This window comes from Vulpes vulpes, chromosome 6 (assembly GCF_048418805.1).
Source record: "Vulpes vulpes isolate BD-2025 chromosome 6, VulVul3, whole genome shotgun sequence".
NCBI lineage: Eukaryota > Metazoa > Chordata > Mammalia > Carnivora > Canidae > Vulpes > Vulpes vulpes.
This window is the reverse complement of record NC_132785.1, coordinates 4,825,101-4,849,157: the sequence shown is the minus strand read 5'-3', so window position 1 is coordinate 4,849,157 and position 24,057 is coordinate 4,825,101. Positions and strand designations below refer to the sequence as shown.

At 43.2% G+C, this 24,057-nt stretch overlaps 1 protein-coding gene across 6 annotated transcripts in view; it reads left to right on the top strand.

Moving 5' to 3' along the window:
• Window positions 1–24,057, top strand: part of LRCH1 (leucine rich repeats and calponin homology domain containing 1) — a 200,844-nt gene that overhangs the window by 44,854 nt on the left and 131,933 nt on the right. Inside the window, exon 1 of one of the 6 annotated variants that reach the window (XM_072760572.1) lies at window positions 2,603–3,382. The exons of the other annotated variants lie outside the window; for them this stretch is intronic. The gene's annotated coding sequence lies outside the window, so the exon portion shown is untranslated. Of the gene's footprint in view, window positions 1–2,602; window positions 3,383–24,057 lie in introns of those variants that run through there. 6 annotated transcript variants of the gene reach the window in all.

Here is a 24,057-nt window from a genome sequence, read left to right as displayed (position 1 = left end):
ACACACACAACCGAACCTAAAGTATTTGTTGTAATGAGTATAATGGCTCTTGCCAAGGATATGCATTTTCTTTTTTTTTCCCCATGTTCCATCACAATAGTCAACTTTCCAGCTTATGATTTATGATTGACTTTGTGTTGCGGGGGGATTATGTGGCTAGTTAAAGCCATCTGACTGTAAAAGTCATGCTGGCTCTAGAGGCTCGTTGAATTTTCCTTGTGCTGCTCCTCCTTGAAGATGGGAGCAGATTGAACTTCTCATAGAAACAGCTTTGTGTGTGGAGGGAGACGTTGTTCACAAAGGAAGGCTCAGCAGGATGGGACTCATACAGCAGCCCACCCTGTCCCTGAAAAGCATCGGTTCCTGTCCACTTCCAATGGCATCCTGTCCCCTGCCTCGAGGATGCCTTGAAGGGAGGGGCTTGATTCTCTTTTTTCTCTTTTTCTCATGCTTTATTTTTTTTTTAAAGATTTTATTTATTTATTCATTCATGAGAGACAGAGAGAGAGACAGAGAGAGAGAGAGAGAGAGAGAGGCAGAGACACAGGCAGAGGGAGAAGCAGGCTCCATGCAGGGAGCCCGATGTGGGACTCAATCCTCGGTCTCCAGGATCACGCCCTGGGCCAAAGGCAGGTGCCAAACCGCTGAGCCACCCGGGCTGCCCTTCTCATGCTTTATTAACACAGCCTGGGGAGAAAATGATCAGCCTCAGGTCTGGTGGTCTTTCTGCCTCTTTCTCCAGTGCCTTTCCTTCCTTCTTACAGAAAACAGAGTTATATACAGCAAGAGATACACAGACTGAATGGAATGACCCAAGGGGTAACTGGCTGGGGAGGTGGAGACTGCCTGCATGTAGAGGTTTTTGTCTGAGGCCAAATGGGGAAAAGACTCTTTAAGGAAAAGTAAGATTACAGAATGAAAAAAAAAAGTGAATACACAGGATGAGTAGCAATGACCTCATTGGTCATAGGTACAGAGAGGCTTTCAAAAGTCTCGTCCTGGGTCGCCCGGGTGGCTCAGTGGCTGAGCATCTGCCTTCAGCTCGGGGCGTGATTCCAGGGTCCCGGGATTGAGTCCCACACTGGGCTCCCTGCAGGGAGCCTGCTTCTCCCTCTGCCTGTGTCTCTGCCTCTCTCTTCGTGTCTCATGAATAAATAATAAATAATAATAAATAAATCTTCTAAAATAAACAAAAGCCTCATGAATAAATAATAAACAATAATAAATTAATAATAATAAATAAATCTTCTAAAATGAATAAGCAAAAGCCTCATGAATAAATAATAAATAATAAATAAATAATAATAAATAAATCTAAAATAAAAGCCTCATGATTAAAAAATAATAATTAATAATAATAAATCTTATAAAATAAATAAATCAAAGCCTCATCCCCTAAGGCTGATTCAGTGTCCTCTGGCAATCTGAATGTTCTTATCCAATCCTTTTAAATCCAGATGGGGCTTGGCTCCCCCAGAAATGTCACAAAACCATGAAAGAATTTAAGTCTTAGGTTAATGAGGATTTCCATAGCACTGTTGAGGTGGCTGGCTACCCTGTATCTGCCATGCCCAGCCCCGTTGAGTGTCTTTTTGCCCCGGGAAGATCCTGCAGGACCAGGGTGCTTTCTGCGGGTGGCAGGTCTCTCTGCAAGGTCGCTGATGTTTAGGAACACGAGCTTGGCTTGCGTCCTGGCATCAGCTCTGCTGTCCAGCTCTTGAAGTCAACTAATGAGTCCAAGTTGTCAGCTACTTTCTTTTTTATTGGGAGGAAAGAGCCTGTTTGATAAATCTGAGAATTAGTAGCTGGTCTCTTGTAGATGGGTTGTAACCTGGATGATGTTGTGTCTACCGACTTGCAGCATTGTCATAAATTAGAGATCATGGATCCAGCTCTGGTTTAATAGTGGCTACATGGGATGTGGGTTCAGAACATCAGACTTTGAATCTCATTCTAACCGTGTAGCCTTGAGGAAGCCACTTAATGTGTCCTGCCTCAGAGGGGTCAGGTACAAGGAATGTAGCTAAGAACAGCTGGCCCTGAGGAATCTTAAGTTCAAATTTTAAAAAGCCTGGATTTTTGAAGATCGGTGGGTCTTTGCAGATGATCTAGCTTCATTCTATGGCTGAGACCTGGAGAAATTCAGGTGCATTTTTGTTGGTCCCTTACTGTGTCGGTGGCAGTGCCGTGATCACCACCCAGAACACGTGTCATTTAATCTGGAATGGGGTGTCCTCTCAGGACCAAGAGGACTGCTTTTGGATAAGTCTGTCATGGATCGGAGTTATTCTCCTGCAGTTTCTTGTCTCTGTAACCTTAGACAAACTACTTAACTTCTTGCAGATTTAGTCTTCCCAAGGGATTCAATAAAAATAAGAGTCTTTTTTTTTTTTTTAATTTACAGGGGTGTGGTGAGGGTTGAATGAGGTAAATTTATGCAAAGCTCTTAGCACAATGGCTGATGCCCAGAAAATCCTCGGTGTTGTTATTATAGATTAGTCAAAGGGCATTGCTTTCGGGGCGCCTGGGTGGCTTGGTTGGTGAAGCCTCCACCTCTTGGTTTCGGCTCAGGCCATGACATCAGGGTTGTGAGATGGAGCCCCCATCAAGCCCCACATCAGGCTCAGCCCACAGCATGGGGTCGGCTTCAGATTCTTTCTCCTCTCCTCTCCCTCCTCCTCTGCCCTTGCCCCTGTGGGTACCGTGTGCGCATCTTCACTCTCACTCTCAAATAAATAAAATTTAGAAAAAAGGGGACATTGCTTTTGATCCCCCTCTAGCCATACGCTCTCTGAACACCAGGCCGACACTCTGCATGGTCAGAGTGGTTTGGACAGCCATCAGTCAGTACTTAAAATTAACAAAAAAAGAAAGTAAGTTTACTTATTTTATTTTATTTTATTTTTAATTTTTTTTATTGGAGTTCAAATTGCCAACATATAGCATAACACCCAGTGCTCATCCCGCCAAGTGCCCCCCTCAATGCCCGTCACCCAGTCACCCCAACCCCCCGCCCACTTCCCCTTCCACTACCCCTTGTTCGTTTCCCAGAGTTAGGAGTCTCTCATGTTTTGTCACCCTCACTGATATTTTCACTCATTTTCTCTTTTCCCTTTATTCCCTTTCACTAGTTTTTATTATGCTGGGTGAAATAAGTCAATTGGAAAAGGACAAACATTATATGGTCTCATTCATTTGGGGAGTATAAAAATTACTTATTTATTTTAAAGATTTTATTTATTAATTTGTAAGAGACACAGGCAGAGGGAGAAGTGGACTCCCTGTGGGGAGCCCGATGCGGGACTCGAACCTGGGACCCTGGGATCACGGACTGAGCTGAAGGCAGATGCTCCACCCCTGAGCCCCCAGGCACCCCGAGAAAGTAAGTTTAAATAAATTTGTTTATTGCAGAACACATGGCTGTATTTTGATAATAAAATGACTGCATTTTATGGCTCCATTTTTAAAATAATTTCGTGCCTGCCGCAGTTTCAGTGAGCTAGGAAGGAGAAGCCCTCTTCTTCATTTCATGCTCGGGGACCTGGACAATCTCCAGATGGCTTCTTTTTGGTGTGGCATTGTACTGGGAGCTCGGGTGTGTCCAATTGAGTAACAGAGCCACACTGTGCAGATCCGAGGTATCGGGAAGCTGTCCAGTTTCGTCCTCCTGACCCTGACTCAGGTCTTCCCTGAAATCCCCAGCCAGCCTCCTTCCATAACCCCATGGGTTCCCTCCAGAGCAGGTGTCCGCAGACACATGCTGGGTCTCATAGAAGGGAATTGGGGGAGATTTCCTATGTGGTACCGAAGCAGGTGGTTGCAGCAGAGAATCGTGGATTCTCATACTGGATGCCATCGGGAAGTTGAGAACTGTATCTATCCTCGACAACTTAATCCTATTAGTAGAAAGCTTCTTAAGTATTGACCGGTTGTAAGTATTTAAGAACACCTTTCAGTCTACCTTCACCTTTTTAAGTCGGATGCTTTAATATTCAGAGTACTACGAGAGAGGTTATGTTCTGCACACATCCACGACTCGGCTTCAAATAATAATAAACCCTTTAATATCAATGATATGCAGATTTTTGGGGCATACAGTGATCGTTTCTAAAATCATTTGTCCTTAATATTGTTGAACTTTCCTTTTAAAATTAGCTTGTCAACACCCCCCCCCCCCAATGTATTTTGCTGGCTGCAATGAAATTTTTCCTCATGTTACAGAACACCATGAAGGAGTATTAAGTAACTAGGGATGGATTGTCAGATTTAGTAAAAAAAAAATAAAATAAAATAATTAAAAAATAAATAAATAAATTTTTAGTAAATAAAAGTACAGGACGCTGGGGGCGCCTGGGTGGCTCAGTTGGATAAGTGTCCAACTCTTGGTGTGGGCTCAGGTCATGACCTCAGGGTCATGAGGGTGAGCCTTGCATCAGGCTCCGTGCTCAGAGCATAGTTTGCTTAGGACTGTCTTTTCTCTGTCTCTGCCGTTACACTCATGCTCCCTCTCTCTCTCTCTCTAAAATAAATAAGTGAATACATTTTTTTTAAAAAGTACAGAATACCCAGTTTGCATTTGATTTCACATAAACAATGAATTTTTTTTTTTTAGGATAGGTATGTCCCATGGAAGAGTTAAATATGAATTTCAGATAAACAAGAAATAATGTTTTAGTATCGCCTATGCAATATTTAGGACATAATTACCCTAAAAAGTTATTGGTTATTTATTTGAAATTCAAGTCGAACTCTCATGAATGTGTGTGTGTGTGTGTGTGTGTGTTTGCGTGTGTGTGTTATTTCCTATATGCAGGAGTTAAATTTGTCTGCCTTTTCGCCCCCATGATATTGCATAAGCATGAACCCTATCACTTGAGCAAAGTAGGCTGATCGTAAGTCTTGTTGGTCTGGTTCTGCCTTCAGCCTCTGACTTCCTACAAAGTTCTCTTTTCTTCCTTCCTTTCTTTCTTTCTTTCTTTCTTTCTTTCTTTCTTTCTTTCGTTGTTTCTTTCGTTCTTTTTCTTTCTTTCTTTTTTTTTTTCATGATCCCAGGACTGAGATGCACCAGAACTATCTTGTGGGAATTCGTGACGTGCTTTGAGCTAGGTGAACTTAGCTCTCATCCCAGCATTATCCACAGCTCTCAGCCCTGACTCTGAAGAACCAGACCGCATGCTGACCATGATCAAGCTAGCCACAGTCCTAATGCACTGATGAGAGGGAAAGGGGCAGATGGGAATGTCCTGGGCCATATTGGATATCAGCTGGATGAGAACAACTTTGGGCCGAGTGGCAGGCAATTAGGCCGTGGTGCCGCTTCCTCAAGAAGTTGGCCCCCTAAGTCCGCAGGAGAGACAATCCAGTTAGCATCCAGCAGCCCTGAGGAGCATATTCGAAGAGTGATCTTCACTTACCCATTCCAAATCTTATCGTCCCTAGTTTAAAATGGTTTTTCTCCAAGAAAAGTTGGGTTGACATTAAAACACACGTGTCTGGAATTATCTCTCTGAGTCCTTTATAAACACACCGACCAAGACTTGGAAGGGCGCACCTTAGGTTACAGAGTGTTTTCCTGGGCTGGGCTCCAGAACTTCCTGACTCTTGAACAATAATGTGTTCTTTCCATTGCTACTTTATGTATTTATTCTACAGCAGTCTTGTGTTTTTTATCCATTCTTCTCCACTTGGAAACATACTTGTGTGCTGCAAGAGCAGAGGTACAGAAATTGTGGCGTGTCTTCTGTTGAGAGGTTCCACAGATTCTATGTGCTGAGGGCCCGAGAACAAGTCATCCTCATCGTCCCCTCCTCCTCCTCCTCCTCTTCCTCCTCTTCTCATTCCTTTCTATCCTCCCCCACTTTTCTTAAAAATTATGGCATGTTTTTTTCTCATCCTGTGCCTGTAAATATTTTTATTGGGCATTCTTGACTGGGATTTCTAAACATCCCGATAGGGGAAGTTGGGTATTTCTTCATGTGATAAATTCCTGAAGCAGAGAGTTGAATAGTTTTGATTTTTAGGTTTCTTTTTTCATTCAGTCTCCGTGCTGCCTACAGGATGATACGTTTCTGGTCATGAGGCCAACACCAAGCTGTAGTTGGTGATAAATGACTGGAAGGTGTGATGGGAATTCTTATTTTTAGGTTTAATAGGGACAATTCACTTATAAGATGCCAAATCTTAGGAGATTTGATCTAGTTCAACACTTACCCTCACCGGAGGAAACGGAGACTCAGAGACACTAAGTGACTTCCCCAAAGTCACACAGCAGGGTTAGTGGAGAAGTTGTGAGTAGGAAGGACTGGGTTGCCCACCTCTGGGGCAGGACTTTCTCCCAACCGTGGGAGAAAACAGGAATTCAGGATGGTTTAACTTTTCAGGTAATTGAAGTATTCCTTTAAGTTCCCAAATTCTCATTATAACCATTTTTGGGTGGCAGTTGTTCTGGAAGACTCTACCTTCTGCAGCCTAAGCTGATGATATGATGTACCTCCTCCTCTTTGTTGTCTTGTGAGCATCAGTTGTTTGTGGCTTAATATATAGATGCCCTCTGACCTTAGCTACACTAAAGCTCCAGTGTGACAGGGCTCCTCAGGGCATAGGTCTGATTTTAGAACTTTTTGGTATCCTTCCTGCTTGTCATTTGTCACCTTTTGCTCCCTTCACTGGTGATAGTTATAATAGCATTTCTTTTCCCCCAGTCTCACTTGGCTGCGTTTGTTTTTGTGATGAACCAAGAAATCCCGGGTCTCTCAGAAGTATGAATATTTTGTTTATAGTTTTGAAGAGAGATGTCTGGAGGAGTAAGTGAAAAGTCCTACCTTTTGTGACTGGGTGGGATTTGGGAAGGATATTTATTTTTGTGCTTTCCTGTACATTGGGACCTTTTCAAAACAAAGATTAAATTATTTTCTATTGAAAAACAAGGCTATTTTATTTGGAAACTTAATATGCGTAAGTGAGGAATAGATTCTGAGTCAGGATTTTCTTGCCCTAGACCGTGATCCATTTTATTTCTTCTCACTGGTGAGGCTGATGTAAAGTTCTACTTATGTGTAAACTTAGGCTCACGGGCCACCTTGACTGCGATGTCACTGTCTGAATAGCCAGCTTTGACTACCTGTCTCAGCTCAGGCTCCAGGGCATGACTCCAAGCATTTCTGGTGTGGCATTTGCCACATTTTGGTTTTTTCCTTCTGTGCATTTCCTGTTCTCTAGTGGGCATATTCCTCTGTTATCTTCGGCCTTCCCCTTAGTATCTAGCGCTGAGCCATGTGCTTTGTAGGTTTCTAGATGTAAATGTTTGTTGAGTGACATTACGGTGGCCTGCCATTTGCCATTGTTGCCTCCCTGGGCGGGTTTTAGATTTGTCTTGATAGTCGAGGCTGTCTGCTGAGCGACTCCAGGGATGTAAGAAACCACTATGTGTGAGGCATGTTAATCTGTCTAAATATATATAACATTATGAGACATTACATTAGATGGGCCCCACCGGGCATTTCTGGATCCAACAGGGCAATGCAGCTTTTAGTGGTGGAGCAACTGAGGCACAGAAAGGGAGTTTGGGGTAACCACGGTCATATGATGAAAAATACTGAATCAGAAAGACCTCAACCTAATTTGATCCATGAGTAGGCTGAAAGTATATATATATATATATTTTGAATGAAAATCCCAATTTCCAAAGGCTTTTCAATTTTCGGTTACATTGAAATAGAATTCATTAGTGTGGTAGGTCAAATAATGACCCCCACCCCTAATAGATGTCCAGGTCCTGATCCCTGTGAATACATTTCCTGCAGAAAGGAGTCTGCAGATGTGATTGAGTGAAGGATCTTGAGGTGGAGGGATTATCCTGGATTTTTCCAGTTTGTCTAACAAAATTATAAGCATTCTTATAAACAGGAGGTGGGAGGACCAGTCAGAAGAGATGTGATTGACGGGATGGAAGCAGGGGTGCCAGTGACACAGGGCCACGAGCCAAGGAATGCGGGCGGCCCTTAGAAGCTGGAAGAGGCAGGGAATGAGCCTCCTGGAGGAACCCAGCTTTGCCAACTCCTAGATTTTTTTTTTTAAAGATTTTATGTATTTATTCATGAGAGACAGAGAGGCAGAGACACAGACAGAGGGAGAAGCAGGCTCTACACAGGGAGCCCGACATGGGACTCGATCCTGGGTCTCCAGGATCACACCCTGGGCTGAAGGCGGCGCTAAACCGCTGAGCCACCAGGGCTGCCTCGACTCCTAGATTTTAACCCCGTAAGGTGGTTTCTGATTTCTGACCTCCACAGCCGTAAGATGATACATTTGTGTTGTTTCAGGCTCAGAGGTTTGTGCTGATTTGTTATAGCAGCCACAGGAAACTAATGCAGTCTGCATTCAGATATTTGTGGTTTCTGGCCTCCTGTTGGGCTCTGAGTGCCCAGGTACTTGGATCTGAATGAAGAGAAGTGGTTCTCACATGGTGCCAGGCTATAGAACTTTCCATTTCTGTATATTCCCAAGTGACCAGAAGAAGACCCCTCACATACAAACTGCTCCATATACTCTGCTGCAACACCCACGTACACACAACTGCACTTCAGTGGAAATAGCTGAGAGAAAGAATGCGTGTTTCTCTTGGTTCTAGCCGACTGAGTGTGTGGAGCGTGCAGATGCTGGCCGGATTCTGAAAAGATGGCCAGGTAAAGGAAGATACAAGCTGTTGCCTCCCTGGGGTTGAGATCAAAACTGTTCATTAACATTTTTAGTGTCAGCTATTTTCTGGCAGAGATAACCAACCCCTCCCTGCACAACATTTAAATTGTACCATTTTACCAATATCATGTGCAGCATAATAAAAGACCTCAGGACCTAAGACTCCTTAGGGAGATAATTGTCATTTATTGCCTACCAACCAGGTGAATGGCTTCCATGCAAGTGAGGGGTGGGGTGGGGAAGGGCAGAGATGGTTAAGGAGAGCTGAGGTTCTCTGCGATGTTGGTCTTCAGCTCTGGGAGAAGGATCTGTGGCCCTCAGTGCATCTGTTTATTTCTTTTTTTCTTTCTTTTTTTTTTTTAAGATTTATTTGTTCTTAGAGAGTGTGATGGGACATGTGCACAAGTGGTGGGGGGGGAGGGGCAAGGCCAGAGAGAAAGGGAGAGGGAGCATCTCAAGCAGACTCTCTGCTGCCCGCAGAACCCCACTTGGGGCTTGATCCCATGACCCTGAGATCATGACCTGAGCTGAAATCAAGAGTCGAATGCTCAACCAGCTGACCTACCCAGGTGCCCCTGTTTAGTCCTAATACTATTAATAATAACCAATTAGTTTTGGAGCAGGGCTGAGGGTGGGGCATTTTCTCTGTAGGGCAGTCTTGACTTCCCTCCTCATGAGATACCAGTTTGATAGCCCGAGTTCAAAGGTGATGACTCACTCTGTGATAGAGGTTAGGCTAAGAATCGCTGTTGGATGCGTTGTGACCCCATTGTACGATCAAAGCAGTCAGGGATTTGTTAAGGGGGTGTCATAGGTCATGGATGCCTTTCCAAAGCGACCAGAACTTGGGGGCCCAGTGGACCCCCTTTACTTCCCCTAGTCCAAATCCAGTTTTGTTTCCTAATCTCTTGCATTAACATTAGTCATAGGTCAGGAGAGAAGTGTGGGCATGTCCCCATGTCTTTTCCAGATGTGGTGCAGACAGGGAGAAGGAAGACTGTACTCTCATCAGGACAGCTGATTTGCTTAGGAATTAAAAAGAGACTTACACATTGTTGTGTCTGTTGCTCATCACATTTTCCACTGACAGTGCCTTGTGTCGTTTGGGGTAACTTTGACTTTTATTTCCATTCAGTTTGAGGAAAAGACCGTAAGACACAATTGGAGTAAATTCTGGAAAAAAGAAGTAAATGCTTCATAGAGTGCTATCAGGTCTTTTCATAATAAGTATTTGATGAACATGCTTTTGTTTTCCATAATTCTTCTGGAAAGTAAATGCACCTCTTTTAAGCAAAATGGCCAGAAAACAATGTAATCCTCTTTTTAGAAACTTGGCTCTCCCTTGCTGGCTCATCTCATGAAGGGGCTGCGTGAGGTGTGTGATTATGTGCTCTGCGCTGTAGGAACCAGCCGAGTGAGCCAGGTGGAAGCAGCCTCATCCTAATCATGTCTTAGCATCCACAGAGGCTTTGTTCAGGTTGGCTGTTCACGACCCTTAACTCGTCATCATACTTTAAAGTGGGGTCAGGAATTTCTGCATAGAGTGAGCGTAGAGTACCGCCATCTACTGCATCTGCTGAGGTCATCCCCTTTGTCACATGCTCCACGTTTGGGCACGAGCATGAGGCCCAAGGCCCGTGTGCCGTCAAAGCCATTTTGTGACGTGGTCCTGGGGTTTGAGTTCCAGGGCTGTTGCTGGGATGCAACATCTCAATGCTTCATCCTTAGAGGGTGACCGTTTTGCTAACAAGACCTGAACATCAGTTTTCCCCAAGTTTGGCAACCACTTTGTCCCCTGCATGATCCCTAGGATTGACAACTGCATTTTGAGAAAGCTAGCAACAGGGTACAATGAAAGAAATCACATATTTTTATAAACATCTGATGACTGATCATTTCTCTTTATTTGAAAGGGAAGGAGTTTCCTCAAGGAAAGTCTCATAGGGAGTTTTAGAATTTCAGAATGAAAAGGGGCTCTTAGATTTAAGTAACCAAGTAGCTAATTAATTCATCCAACCAGAAAGACTTACCCAACGCCAACTGGGTAGGGGATTTTTGTGCTAGGAAATATGCTTACATGTGGAACATGGCAGATGTGATCCCTGCCTCACAGCCTAGGGGGTAACAGACAATATTTAAATAATTTTAAAAATGTCTCTAACGAGAAACTAAAAGAATGGTGAATCCACCATAGAAGAGGTTAGGGGGCTCTGAGAGCGTAGGTGGGGAGAGAACCAGGTCTGGCCTGGGGGACGGGGGTGACTGGGAATTAGCCCAGAGCAGGGAGGAGGTGACCTGTTGTCCACAGTCGAGCACACACAGCCACCTGAGGGTTTGGCAGGCGGGGAAGGGACCCTCTTGACGTATAATGGAAGGTATCCATTTAGAAGGAAGTCGTGTGAAGGGAGGAGAAAAGGTTGTGTTTGTATTTTATGAGTTGCTATCAAGATACCCACGAGCTAGTGTCTCCATTGCCTTGTTCTTCCCTTTCTTGCTGTTCGTGGCCTCCATTGTCCAATCAAACAAGAGAAAGAGGAAGAGGTGGGCGCTCACTTCCTGGGTTGGCCTTACTTTTCATTCTGGTGAGAGTTTGTAAACATAATCCAAAATGATCTCTCCCCTTTGGATGGCTGTAGAAGTCAATCATTTAAACCTCGTTTTTTGACACTTTAATTGTATCCAATTCTCTACTTTTTTCTACCTTACTTTATGTTCAAAAGGCAGATTTCCTAGGATAATACTGATTTATATATACAGCGTCTTTCAGACCATAGAATCCTGGTTTGTTTTTTTAATTTGAGGGGAAAGAAATGGTCACTATATTTATATCTTAAAAAAAAAAAAAAAAACTTGTAGTGGCATGTCTGGGTGGTTCAGTGGTTGAGCATCTGCCTTTGGCTCAGGGCCTGATCCTGGAGACCCGGGATCGAGTCCCACATCGGGTTCCCTGCAGGGAGCCTGCTTCTCCCTCTGCCTATGTCTCTGCCTCAGTCTCTCATGAATAAATCTTTTTTTTTTTTTTTAAACTCGTAAAATTTATTATGTCTTCACCCTGACACCTCCCTCCCTGGAGAAGATAACAATGTCTTTCCAGCTGTGTGTTCATCTGCTGTGTTTTGCAGGGCATGTGGGTGTGCACTATTTACAGAATCATCTGGAACTGGATTAGGACAGTGACACAGGCTGTAATTGGCTGATCCTGTTAACATACATATTGAAGAGGTGGCGTGACTTTAAAATGTTATTTGGGAGACCAAGTTTTACAACCAAGGTTAGAAACAGCTCTGGAGGTGTGGAATCCAGAGTGCTTACTTAGGTTTTTGCTCTCGATTAAGATAACCTTGGTTCGGGAAGCTCGAGGATAAGATTCGGGCCCTCATGTCCTCAGTCGATTTTGCATCTGAGAGCTGGCCTTGCATTCGTCGCCTACTGAGGTCCCCCACGGGTCTTCCAGGACAGCATCTCTAGAGACCAGTGAGGGCCAGCCCTTGCAGCCTTTCCCAGCCTACCCACATTGGGTGAGCCTTATTTGGACTCAGCTACCGAGGCGCCCTTCCTTGGGTTCCTGTGGACACTGGAGAGCCGGGGTATGGACCAGACCTTCTGGAGGACACCTGTGTATCATCCCAGCTCCCAGCCCCAATGGGCCCCCAGAGCCGTGCTGCCCGGTGCTGTAGTCAGTGCCTCATTTAGCTAAAGAGCACTTGAGATGTGGTGGTAGGAATGAGGAGTTGGATTGCATTGCACTTCATGTGCATCAATTTTAAGTTAGGCTTCAAAACTGCTATTCAGATCCATGATTGGAAAACTTGAGCTTGTGAGTCAGTTTTTCAACTGCAAATAATTTTATGATCCAGAATTTTCAGCAGGAATGCAGCATCCAAACCGAGATGTACCATATACGTGCAATACACACCGAATTTTGAATACTCAGTGTTATAAAAATATTGAATATATATGTTAGAATGGTAACACTTTGGATATGTTGAGTATATTATTAAAATAGCTCCACTTTTTTAAAAAATGGGGCTAGCAGAAAATTTAAAACTACGTTAAGTGGCTTACCATATTTTCATTGTAGGACACTGATGTAGATCTTACTGAAGAAAAGGTACGAGGGCCCCATCTGCCGTGGTAGTCTGAATGTGGCAGTAAGTGCCCAGAGGCTCGGTACATACCCCTCCTATTCTGTAGTGTCGGTGTCACTAGGAAGCAACAGGACAAATCCTGGCCGTAAGGAGATCTACATTTTTCTTGGCAAAATAAAACTGACAGCAAGTTGTGCTGGATGAGAGGTAGACGAAAAATACATAAAAGATACAAAGGAAGCTTTAATAGTTATGCAGGGAAATAAAATCGGTCTTTTAAGAAATTACTTTTATGTCTGCTGCTTTTTAAGGGGGATACCTTCAATAAAAATGTGGATATTTTAAAAAGGGGATATTTTTAATACATATTTATTAAGGTGTGAGCATATTAATGGACAAAATAAGTATATAGTTTTGTCTTCCTGTCTCACAGTTTTAAGTGTATATAAGCAAGAAATAACTTGATATGTACTGGGCTTGTTATATTGTGGGAATTCATAAAAAGAGCTCAGAGTTTTGTTTTGTGCGAACTCCCACCTCTTTAGAGAATTGGGTTTGTAAGTATTGATTTTGAAGCACCCCCTCTTGGCATGAGACCTATATCATCAGTCTGAGAACTGAACTCTATTTTCAACCTTTGTGTTTTCTGGGGAAAATAGACAGCTTGCATACTGGAGCTGTTTATTTTTTTAATTTTATTTAAATTCATTTAACATAAAGTCTATTACTGGTTTCAGAGGTAGAGTTTAGTGATTCTTCAGTTGCATACAACACCCAGTTTTCATCTGGTGCAGCCACTCTGGAAAACAGTGTGGAATTTCCTCAAAAAGTTAAAAATAGAGCTGCCCTACGACCCAGCAATTGCACTACGGAGGTATTTATCCAAAGGATACGAACATAGTGATCTGAATGGGCACCTGCAGCCCAATGTTTATAGCAGCAGTGTCCACAATAGCCAAAATATGGATGGAGCTGTTCATTTTAAGCAGGCTTAGTTTTGGTTTTTTCAAAGCAAAATCCTAGAAGAAGGAAAATTCTGTACTCTGTGTGCATGTCTTGTTAGATAGGCAGATGGTTTCTAAGAAAACACTAAAGTGTTTTGAAGATAACAGAGGTGTTTCCTTACTTATCTTTAAGGCTGTGTATTTTGCCATTTATGTATTTGGTCAGCTAAGAACCGAAATTTAAGGAAAACACTTTCATTTCGACCTTTTGAAATCACAGAATGCAGTGATTACTGGTGGAGCTCCCTGGTTAAGTATATGTGTGTATGTGGACCTTGGTGGAAATTGGTGATATATATATCTCATATATAAAAATATTGAATATATATGTGAGAATGGTAATTTTTGTGATATATGATATATATGTATATATCACATCTTCTTTATCCATTCATCTGTCGATGGACATTACAGAAAACTCTTTTTTTAAAATGTTGGATTCACGGGCTGCCTGGGTGGCTCAGCTGATTAAGCATCTGACCCTTGGTTTTGGCTCTGGTCATGATCTCAGGGTTGTGAGATGGAGACCCGAGCTGGGCTCTGTGCTCAGTGCAGAGTCTGCTTGTCCCTCTCCCTCTGCTCCTCCCCAGCTCGCTCGCTGGCTCACTCTCTTTCTCTCAAGTAAATAAATAAGATCTTTAAACAAATGCTGAATTCATTAAAGACTAGATAACCAAACTGTTCTTAGAGGGAAGAACATGCACAATTAGAAAGAAAGTCTTAATATAATCTGATCTCTAGCAGTAGATGCTGTTTCCCAATCACATCTAGAATTTTACCTTGAATCATCTTTGCTGATTGACATTTTTATTTTTCCTCTGAAAATGAATAATTGTTGGTTTTCCTGGTTTCAGCTCCCTTATATATTATCGTGTTTACTCTCTCTGGTGAAGGCTGCCAGACTTAGACGAAGGGTATTAGGACATTCGATTTGCACAATGAGTAAACTGTATATCACAGTGCAATATCAAAACATTCTGTCCCAGGAAGTGATGACAGTGACTCATAAAATCCTGTCGGAGTTGTATTATAATGTAGAAAACCATTTCAGAATTACCGTCTGACATTTGGGCATCTGGGACACTGACCTCATTCCATGGCCATGTGTCCTTATAAATTTAATTGTCAGGGTGCTGTTCTCTTTAGGGCTGTGCTGGTTGTGTATCTCCCCTGATCAGGTCATTGCAGAGCAGTGAGCCTGCGTTCTTGCTCTGATGATTTAGTTCTTATTCATAAAAACACTTCTTCCATGGCCGAGTGGCATAAGATATAACTACAGCAATTCTCGCTTTATAAATACCCAGCTTTAATCTCCCTTCTGTTCCGTCCTCCAGACCCTTCCTTGCGAACATGGATCGGGACCTGCTTTTGTGTTATTGTTTCCCCAGAATAAAAGAGATTTTAAGCACAAGAGTTTCAGGAATGTTTTTGTTCCTAAGAATGGGTATCTTTTCAACAACTGTATTTTCTCCCAGTACGTGCCCAACTGTGGTATTCCATGTGGATCGTCTTAAAAATTTCTTATTATCATTATTGAGGGTTTGATGGAAACATTTCCAAGTGTTTTGGACTCTGAGTATTGGTGAGGAAAACCCTGCCAGCTGAGGTGCAGAGCCGTTCCCGGTACTTCGTTGCCTCTTCTCACCCTCTGTGCCCCCAAAAGCAACTCGTGTAGTTAGGGTTTGCAGACAATTTGAGGAGCTGCCTTAGATCTCCCTCCTGGGGTAATTAAACATCATTTCTTGGAAACGCAAACAAGAGACCGAGAATTAAGTTGTGGTAACACACTTGGCACAGGAATTAGTATTGGGAAAAGAAAAATATCCTGGATTGAGTTTCAGTTTTGCAGATAAGGGAACTGGCTCTATTTATCAAACTGGAGCAATACGAGACCCTTTGCCCTAATGTCAGTACTTTCTCCTCCCAGATGCGTCTACCTGGGCACAGGACCAACTTCCAAATAAAACTTGAAAGTAAATGGCACAAACACAGAGACAGAGCCCTCTAAACTAGGTTTTTATACCACGGCACCATAAACATAATTTATTTGCTATCAAAATAAGCTTAAAACTGAGCCGCCAACTGACAGATGACTTTTCCTCTGTCCCTATGATGACACTATCTCACCTCAGTCCTTGGTTGTAAGCCTGCCCTGAAAAAAAAAATAGTGCCGGTGGAGGCTGATGTTTATCTATTATTTAATGAGTTTCTAAAAATGAAAGTAAGTGTAATATCTTGAGTCACTTACTTCTAGATTCTTCCCGGAGAACCTTAAGTAGTATCATACTGAACATTAGGAGTGAACTATCATTTGTTTTTTTTTTTTTTTTAAGTCCCAGAATAAGTCTCATTATTTCTCTGTGAAGGTGATGGATCTGAAATATTTTTCTTTTTTAAAATATTTTTTTTTATTTGTGTTTTTCAGGGGTGGCATATAACAAACAGTGTTCCACACTGTCGGGCCGTCTGTGTCAGGTGAACAGCTCTGTGGGCGGGCTTCTGGCTGACTGCAAATGTGTTTTTGGTTGTTTATACTCGGATGCTTTGGATGGGAGTAGTCAGGGAGTCAGCCTTTCGTTTCAGGCAGGGGAGTGGGGTGAATCAGACACAACTTTGGACCCGGGTCCTGGAGAACTTGGTCCTCATCCCGGACCAGTTCCTTACTAGCTGTGTGGGCAAGTCACTTCATTTGTCTGAACCTCCCTTGTTCCTTTTGTAAAATCAGGATGTTGGCTCATCTGTGTGGTCCCTTCCAGTATTATGTGTTCGTGCATTGGAGCCTGCATATTTGAAGTGGGAGCTCATACAGGGTCGTCTGAGCTGTGTAGTCCTGTCTGCGACTCACGGAGGCTGAGAGAAGCTGCTGGGTGACCCAGAACAAGACTCTGGTGGGGCAAGTCTGCATCTCAAGTCCCCTGAAGGTCTCATGATCTTGGATGTCACTGATTTTTCCCTGACTTTTCTCTTTCGAAGATATACGTCGGGCCTTTTCTCTGTTGCCATTAAGCTGTCTTTTTGTCTTAGACTTATTGACTCAGATTCTCTATTGAGAACGACAGTTTTTAAGAAAGTTGCTGAAGAACAATAAAAGCTCTTATCCCATGGGCAGCCCTGGTGGCACAGCGGTTTAGCACTGCCTTCGGCCCAGGGCATGATCCTGGAGACCTGGGATCGAGTACCGCGTCAGGCTCCCTGCGTGGAGCCTGCTTCTCCTTCTGCCCCCCCACCTCTGTCATGAATAAATAAATAAACTCTAAGGAAAAAAAAAAAAAAAGCTCTCATCCCAGATAGGCCCCAGAACTTTTTTCCCATCATGATGGGGTGTCATATCCTCATTTGGCATTTGTTCGTTGGTTCATTCATTCATTCGGTAAATATTTTTTTTAAAAGATTTTATTTATTTATTCATGAGAGAGAGAGAGAGAGATAGAGAGAGAGACAGAGAGAGAGAGGCAGAGACACAGGCAGAAGGAGAAGCAGGCTCCATGCAGGTAGCCTGACGTGGGACTCGATCCAGGGTCTCCAGGATCAGGTCCTGGGCTGAAGGCGGCGCTAAACCGCTGAGCCACCTGGGCTGCCCATTTGGTAAATATTTTTGAGCATTTGTTGAGCACTGAGTCCTACTGGATACTCGGAACAAAGAGAAATCAGACACAGGTCCCACCTTCGAGAAGCTTTATACCTGGTAGTGACACCCTCAGTATGCTACATACACTATATGTGTGTTCGTGTATATGAAATTATAGCTACTTCGAATTTTACCAAAGCCTGGTATATAGCAAAATTTTTCTTTGTGTTGGCTGAACTGAATTTTGCTTTGATATTTCTCCCTCAATTTATTTATTTATTTATTTATTTATTTATTTATTTATTTATTTATGATAGTCACAGAGAGAGAGAGAGAGAGAGAGAGGCAGAGACACAGGCAGAGGGAGAAGCAGGCTCCATGCAGGGAGCCCGACGTGGGATTCGATCCCGGGTCTCCAGGATCGCGCTCTGGGCCAAAGGCAGGCGCCAAACCGCTGCGCCACCCAGGGATCCCTTCTCCCTCAACTTATAAGAAAAGTTGCTGCAAATGATTGTAGAGAGTTGTCCTTGGTATTCACCGTGGAGATGATGTTGAGGACATCAACACTACACTATAGCAGCCTCCTTGTGAACTTCCTCAGTGGAAATTTGTTCAAAGCCTAAGTTTAATATAAAACAAAACAATAGGGGCGCCTGGGTGGCTCAGTGGTTGAGCAGCTGCCTTTGGCTCAAGTCTTGGGCCACATGGAGTCCCACATTGGGCTCCCCGCAGGGAGCCTGCTTCTCCCTCTGCCTGTGTCTCTCTCTGTGTCTCTCATGAATAAATAAATAAAATCTTTAAAACAAAACAAAACAATAATAACAACAAACTTAGGGTATCCTGAATAACTTGAAAGGATTTTCTTCCCCTTGTGACTACATTTTCTACCTTGTTAGTCATATTTTCTCATTTTAGTTTTGCCCCTGAGGAGGCTCAGAGTTGAGTTCTGTTATTACAGTAGGACTTTTCTGCTTCTGTGGTTCCCCTTCTGTTGTCCTTTCCCTGTGGGGATTTTACTATTTTATTACTATGAGGTAAAATAACAACTGCTGTATGGATGGGACTTCATAGTTTACAAATATTTTTAGATCTGGTCGGATTCTTGGGATCTTTAGCTTCATGTCTTAAGTTCCCATTTAAACATTCTCTTCTGGGGATCCCTGGGTGGCGCAGCGGTTTGGCGCCTGCCTTTGGCCCAGGGCGCGATCCTGGAGACCCGGGATCGAATCTCACATCGGGCTCCCAGTGGATGGAGCCTGCTTCTCCCTCTGCCTGTGTCTCTGCCTCTCTCTCTCTCTCTCTCTGTGACTGTCATAAATAAATAATAATAATAAAAAATTTAAATAAACATTCTCTTCTGATTTCTTTTAGTTTGAGAAGTTGGGTTTGAGGCAATGACCCAACTATTTCCAGGAAATCCTTTAAGGGATGACTTTTTCAGCAGAATAGGCTCAGAGTTAGGGGGTGGGTTTACAGGACAGAGCAAGGAGATGGCGAAGTTATAGAAAGAGAAGATACTTCAGTACAGGAATCATCTTCAGGGTAATTTATTCTTATAAAGAGATCACACACAAAGCTCGGCATTTGAAATCAGAAGAAAGGAAAGTGAACATTTGGATGAAGAGGCTGTCAGCTTGGCATGACTTTTACTACTGTTTTTCCTTTGGAAGATGGACCAAATTGTGAGCCTTGTGGATTTCATGGGCTGAGAATGCTAGCTAAAACAGACCCTTATGTTGAGACATTTCCTAAATTCTACCCCCACCTATTCAGTCTTTGTGTTCCTGCCAAGAACACATTTTCCAAAATGCCAGAATTGCATTATAATCCTTTTAATATTGGATTATATATATTCAAGAGAAGGAGTGCATTTTAATTTACTTTTGGTTCAGTAATAGTTTAAGTTATAAATGGAGATAATATGATTCTGTTTCTATTGGTGGTTACGATATTTGGGCTCACTGATACATTTGTGTGTTTCCAAATTTGACAGATAAAGGGTAGAGAGTGCGAACTCCTTCCCGGCTTTGTCCCCAGCCATGCAGGTCACCTCCCCACAGGCAACTGGTGCCATCAGTTTCTTGCATATCCTTCTGGCTATACCAGAAATACAAAAGAATGTGATTTTCTTCCTGTCTTTATTGCTAATGAAGAGGTGCTATATTCATGGTTCTATGGTGTATGCATTTATGTTCAATTCTTGAGGGGAAAAAATGAAAAGTATGGAGTAAATGGGGAGTCTGTGGTATTCCCCACCAGAAAAAAGGGGGCTCCAAGGACAGTGTTGTAATAATCACAAAAACTTTGATTAGGTAGTTAGCCAGAACATGGAGCTAGGTAGAGGTGAGGTGACCTTTGTGTGAGCCACCATGGTTTTGTGAAGCAGTGGTGAGCTTGCCCTATTACTTATGGAGAATTTTGCCTTTGGATTTGGACATTTCCATGCTTCTCCTTGAATTTAAATTTTAGTTATAACTATACTCAGCACTTCTTTCTTGTTTTCCATTTTACAGAGACATTGAGTAAATAATTAATATAGGAGCAACTTTATTTCATACGGGGAACTCCCTTTCTTGGCTGAGAAATGTGGTACATTCATGGAGTTCTTACTGAGCTGAAGGTAAATCGGGGGTTCTGAGAACAGGGACTGGTTGGTGGTTGGTCTCCCACAGCCACACATGCTCCTTCTCTTCGTGTTTTGCACCTCAGGACATTTTGGGGTGCTAGAGCTGCGTATGAGCACATTTTCTTGTACTCACCAGCCTTTCCATCCTCCCTTCCCAGCCCAGACAGAAGATCTTCCAGTATCATATGGGTACCGCAAATCAGAGATTTCTCCACCTGCATAGTGCAACTTGCATCTGTAGACAGGTGCGTTACAGGTGCCTCAGTGTATTTTCTCTATTTATACACCCATCTTTCCCGTGTAGCTCTGAGTGGCTTCAGAGCAAGTGCTTGCTTACCCCTAGAGTTTAGTGTACAGTAGAAAGCCATGCATGCTGAACGAATGTAGACAAAGCTGACTCTCCAGAGTTCGGTTCTGAGTGTAGGGCACTTGGATGTCATGTAAACAAGTTCAGACTTGGGTTGGGGGCAGAAGGAAACAACAAAAGAAGAGTAATGCAGGAGATATCTGTAGGCTTCCTAACAGCCATTCCTAGTGGCATTAGATGAGGGGAGACACTAGGGTAAAGGGCTTGTTAGAAAGCCTTTGACCAAGGCGAGTGATGGAGCTCTGTCTGCATCGCTTATTTCTCATTGCTCTAACTAGATTTCTCCAAAAAAGTACATTTTCTGTTAGATTTGTACAGTATTTACAACTGAATAAATTTAACATGGGAATGCCTTTGGTATTTTAAAGTTACCAAAATCCCAGTATAATAAAGGAATATAGAGAGTTAGAAACTACCTTGTAATCAGTAAGGATATTTTTTAAACAATTGGTATTTTTTTTACACTGTATTATGATAATAAAAGAGAAAATGCATCAGAGGGTTGAGAGTGCTGCTCAGGGAAGTTTGCATTCATTTCTTGGTCCGCAGATGTTCATGTAGCCCCTTCTCTCTGCTCTTGGAAGCTAGAAAGATTTAAAAGATGGATAAGACACAGGGTAATTATGTCTGTGTTTTAGATATTGAACCTGAACGTGAAGGAAATATTGCATTATTCTTCTTTATGTAAGAGCAATGTTTATGCAAGTTTGTGTAAATCAGCTCTGAGTAAATTGGGTTAAATGGGACCTACCGACAGAAGTTGCTATTTAAAGACCCCTTGTGATGAAACTTTTGTGAAATAAAGAACTTTTAAAAACTGAAATCCAAATAAGCACCCTGTCATTTGTATGGTTTTCCCCAAGGCACAACATCCTGTATCTTCTATGTTGATTTGAATTCGGTTGACCAACCAACCACCTGCTTGGTTAATAGAATATACCATTAACGAAGTCGGTGACCTTGGAGTTCTTTAAAGGAAATAAAATTTACTGTTGTACAAAATCAGCTCTTAAATAGGTTTTAATTCTCTAGCTCGGGTGGTTGTGATTTGCATCTTGCCTGACAAGCATCTGCAAGTGTTTTGCCTGCAGAAGCTCATTAAAAATCAGTGCAAATCCTGACGACATCTCAAGCAGCAGGCATTAACTTGCCGAATCCTGGTAAGTGGATCGCATTTCCAGTATACTTAAAGCTCCCTGATTGTTCATGCCACCATGAAAGTCCAGTCCTCCAAGACTGAGTATGACCAGTACCACTCAAACAATGCTGAGTTTTAAATACATCCAAGGGAAACTGTCGAAGAACCAAAGGAGGGATAAATTGAAAGGGAAATAGAAGTTCTCAGATTGCTTACTCATTTACGATTAACGTATGCTGTGAATTAAGCTAAGAAAATTACTTTGCAATGTAAACAACCTCGGTAGGCTGCAGAAACTTCCAGCAACATTTAAGAGCACCGTGGCAAGGCTGGACTTCCTGTCACGATCCTTTTACATTTGCTTTCATTTTTGTAAAAAGTTTGCCATCAGTTATTTCAGTGAAGCAGCTCTGTTCTATCCTAGTGCTCGCTGAGCTAGAGCCTTTTGGGAAACAGCATTTGGAGAGAGACCCATGGTGTAATAGCTGAACCCACTGGCACGTGTCCCAGGGTAAGCAGGGCTGGAAGCTTTTAGTGTAGTTAAAAGATGCCAGTCTGTCATTTGCATCCATTGAAATTGAGCAAGAGATTTCCGACTGATCTTTGCATTATACTTCCAGCAAGAGCAGCTGGTGAAGGGCTGCAGATTCCATGTGAGTGGGGACCCATCAGCTAGTGTGTTTAATGGAATCCTGCTTCATCTTGGGAGCAATTTCTGGGGGCGTAATAATAATCATGCACACTCTTGGTGAAAGATAATGCTTGTGGTTATTAGAATGTGCAGACTGAGTAGGGGCCTTGGCATAAGGATGGTGGGAGGGGGAGGCAAGTATTTAATAAAAGGATAGTGATGAGGAGAAAGCAGATATTTCATAGGATAAGGAAAACCACAGATACATGATCAGTTTGAGAATTTTAAGGAAAATGTGTAGAAAATGTGAGCTTTTCAGTAGTAATCAGGCAAAGTGTCCAGTCTCTAGCTTCCTTTAGAAAACTCTACTCATCCTTGGAAGGTCACTTGCTTTTGTTCAAAGTCAACCTTTTCTTCCAGGGATGTGCTTAATTAGGACCCTCATCTTCCATTAGTGATGGTGCCAATCCTGTCATTCTTGTCACTCCTGCTGCCCTGCCTGCTTTTCTGGACCCAAAATGTAATTTGTGCCGTGATGTCTTTGTTTTTAATCTGCAGTACATTTTCTGCAGGAGTGAGTTTCTATGAGATTTTCAGATTTGTGGGCAAACGAGGACACTCCATTGTAAGAGCTTCCTTCATTCACTGTTCTCTGGTGCTTCATTTGACTGGTGTGGAGTTTTAAGAATGGATGTGTTCTGTGCCTTTTTAAGGAAAACGCTGAGAACTAGCCAGGTCCCACTTAGTTTCAGAATGACAGTGCTTTGGCATACCCACAGTCTCTCCCCATTCTTACCCCACCTCTGCTCATTAGGCCTTGAGCTGTTGAAATGGACAAATCTCCCATTTTTGGTGGAATGCATGCTTTCGTTTTTCTTTGATGAGAAAGACATAAATGCCCATTCAAATGGTGGCTTGAATTGTGGAGAGTTGGAAAATCTTGCAGGGAATCAGTGGAACCTGGAGGGAGTCTGTTGTGAGAATGTCCCAGGAGACAAGACGGGTAGGGAGAGCTCCTTGCAAAGTTAGAATTCAGTGGCTTATGCTGGGGGCACAGTCTGTTCTAGTCAGGGTGAAGAAAAAATGAAAAACGGTATTAACAACCTTTGGAATGGCCTGGGGATGTTATGACGGAAGCATCTCAAAATTGAGTTTCATCCAGTGACTCCGAATTTGTGGATTCAAGATCTGTTTCCGCCCCTGGTTACTTGTGGAGTGTCTCCTTGTGGAACAGAATGCCGTGTCCAGCGGATCGACTTTGCTCAGTAATCTTCCTACCACTGAAACCCTTCCTGTGACTTTCCTACTCCAAAACCTTGAGTACCTCCTATGGCCTCTGGGTCACGTGCACAGACCCTGGACCATCTGGGTTCAGCTGCATCTTCAAGCATCACACCTCTTCCAAGCAGGTTCTAACCATACCCACCTGATGGTCAGCAGCCACGGCCGTGTGGTTTCATCTGCTTGGAGGCCAGCCCTCTCCCCCGCCCAAACGCTCAGTGATGCCCTTGGCCTGTTGAGGCCTACACGTAAGTTATGTCCTGTTCCCCAACTGCTCGCATCTCACTTAGGATTACCCTCTTCCAGCCAGCCCTGCCATCCTCTACATACCTCTGTGTTCCAGCTTTCCGTTGCCGTGGAACACATCACCCCAGACGGCGGCTCAGCACAGTAGCGATCATTGCACAGTGAGGGAGACCTGGCCTGGTGTCTCACGTGCTCCCAGTCACAGGGTAGCTGGGACTTCATCTCCAAGGTGCCTCTGCATGTGGTCTGCTGCTGGGGCTTGGAAGAGTCCCACAGCTGGTGGTTGGAACTGCTGGAGCTCCTGGGGTATTTCTCTCTCTTCCTGTGTCTTTCCTCCACGTGGCACCCTCAGGTGCTGGCCTTCTCCCATGACGGCCGAAGGCTCTCAGTGTGAGTGTCCCAGGAGAGACT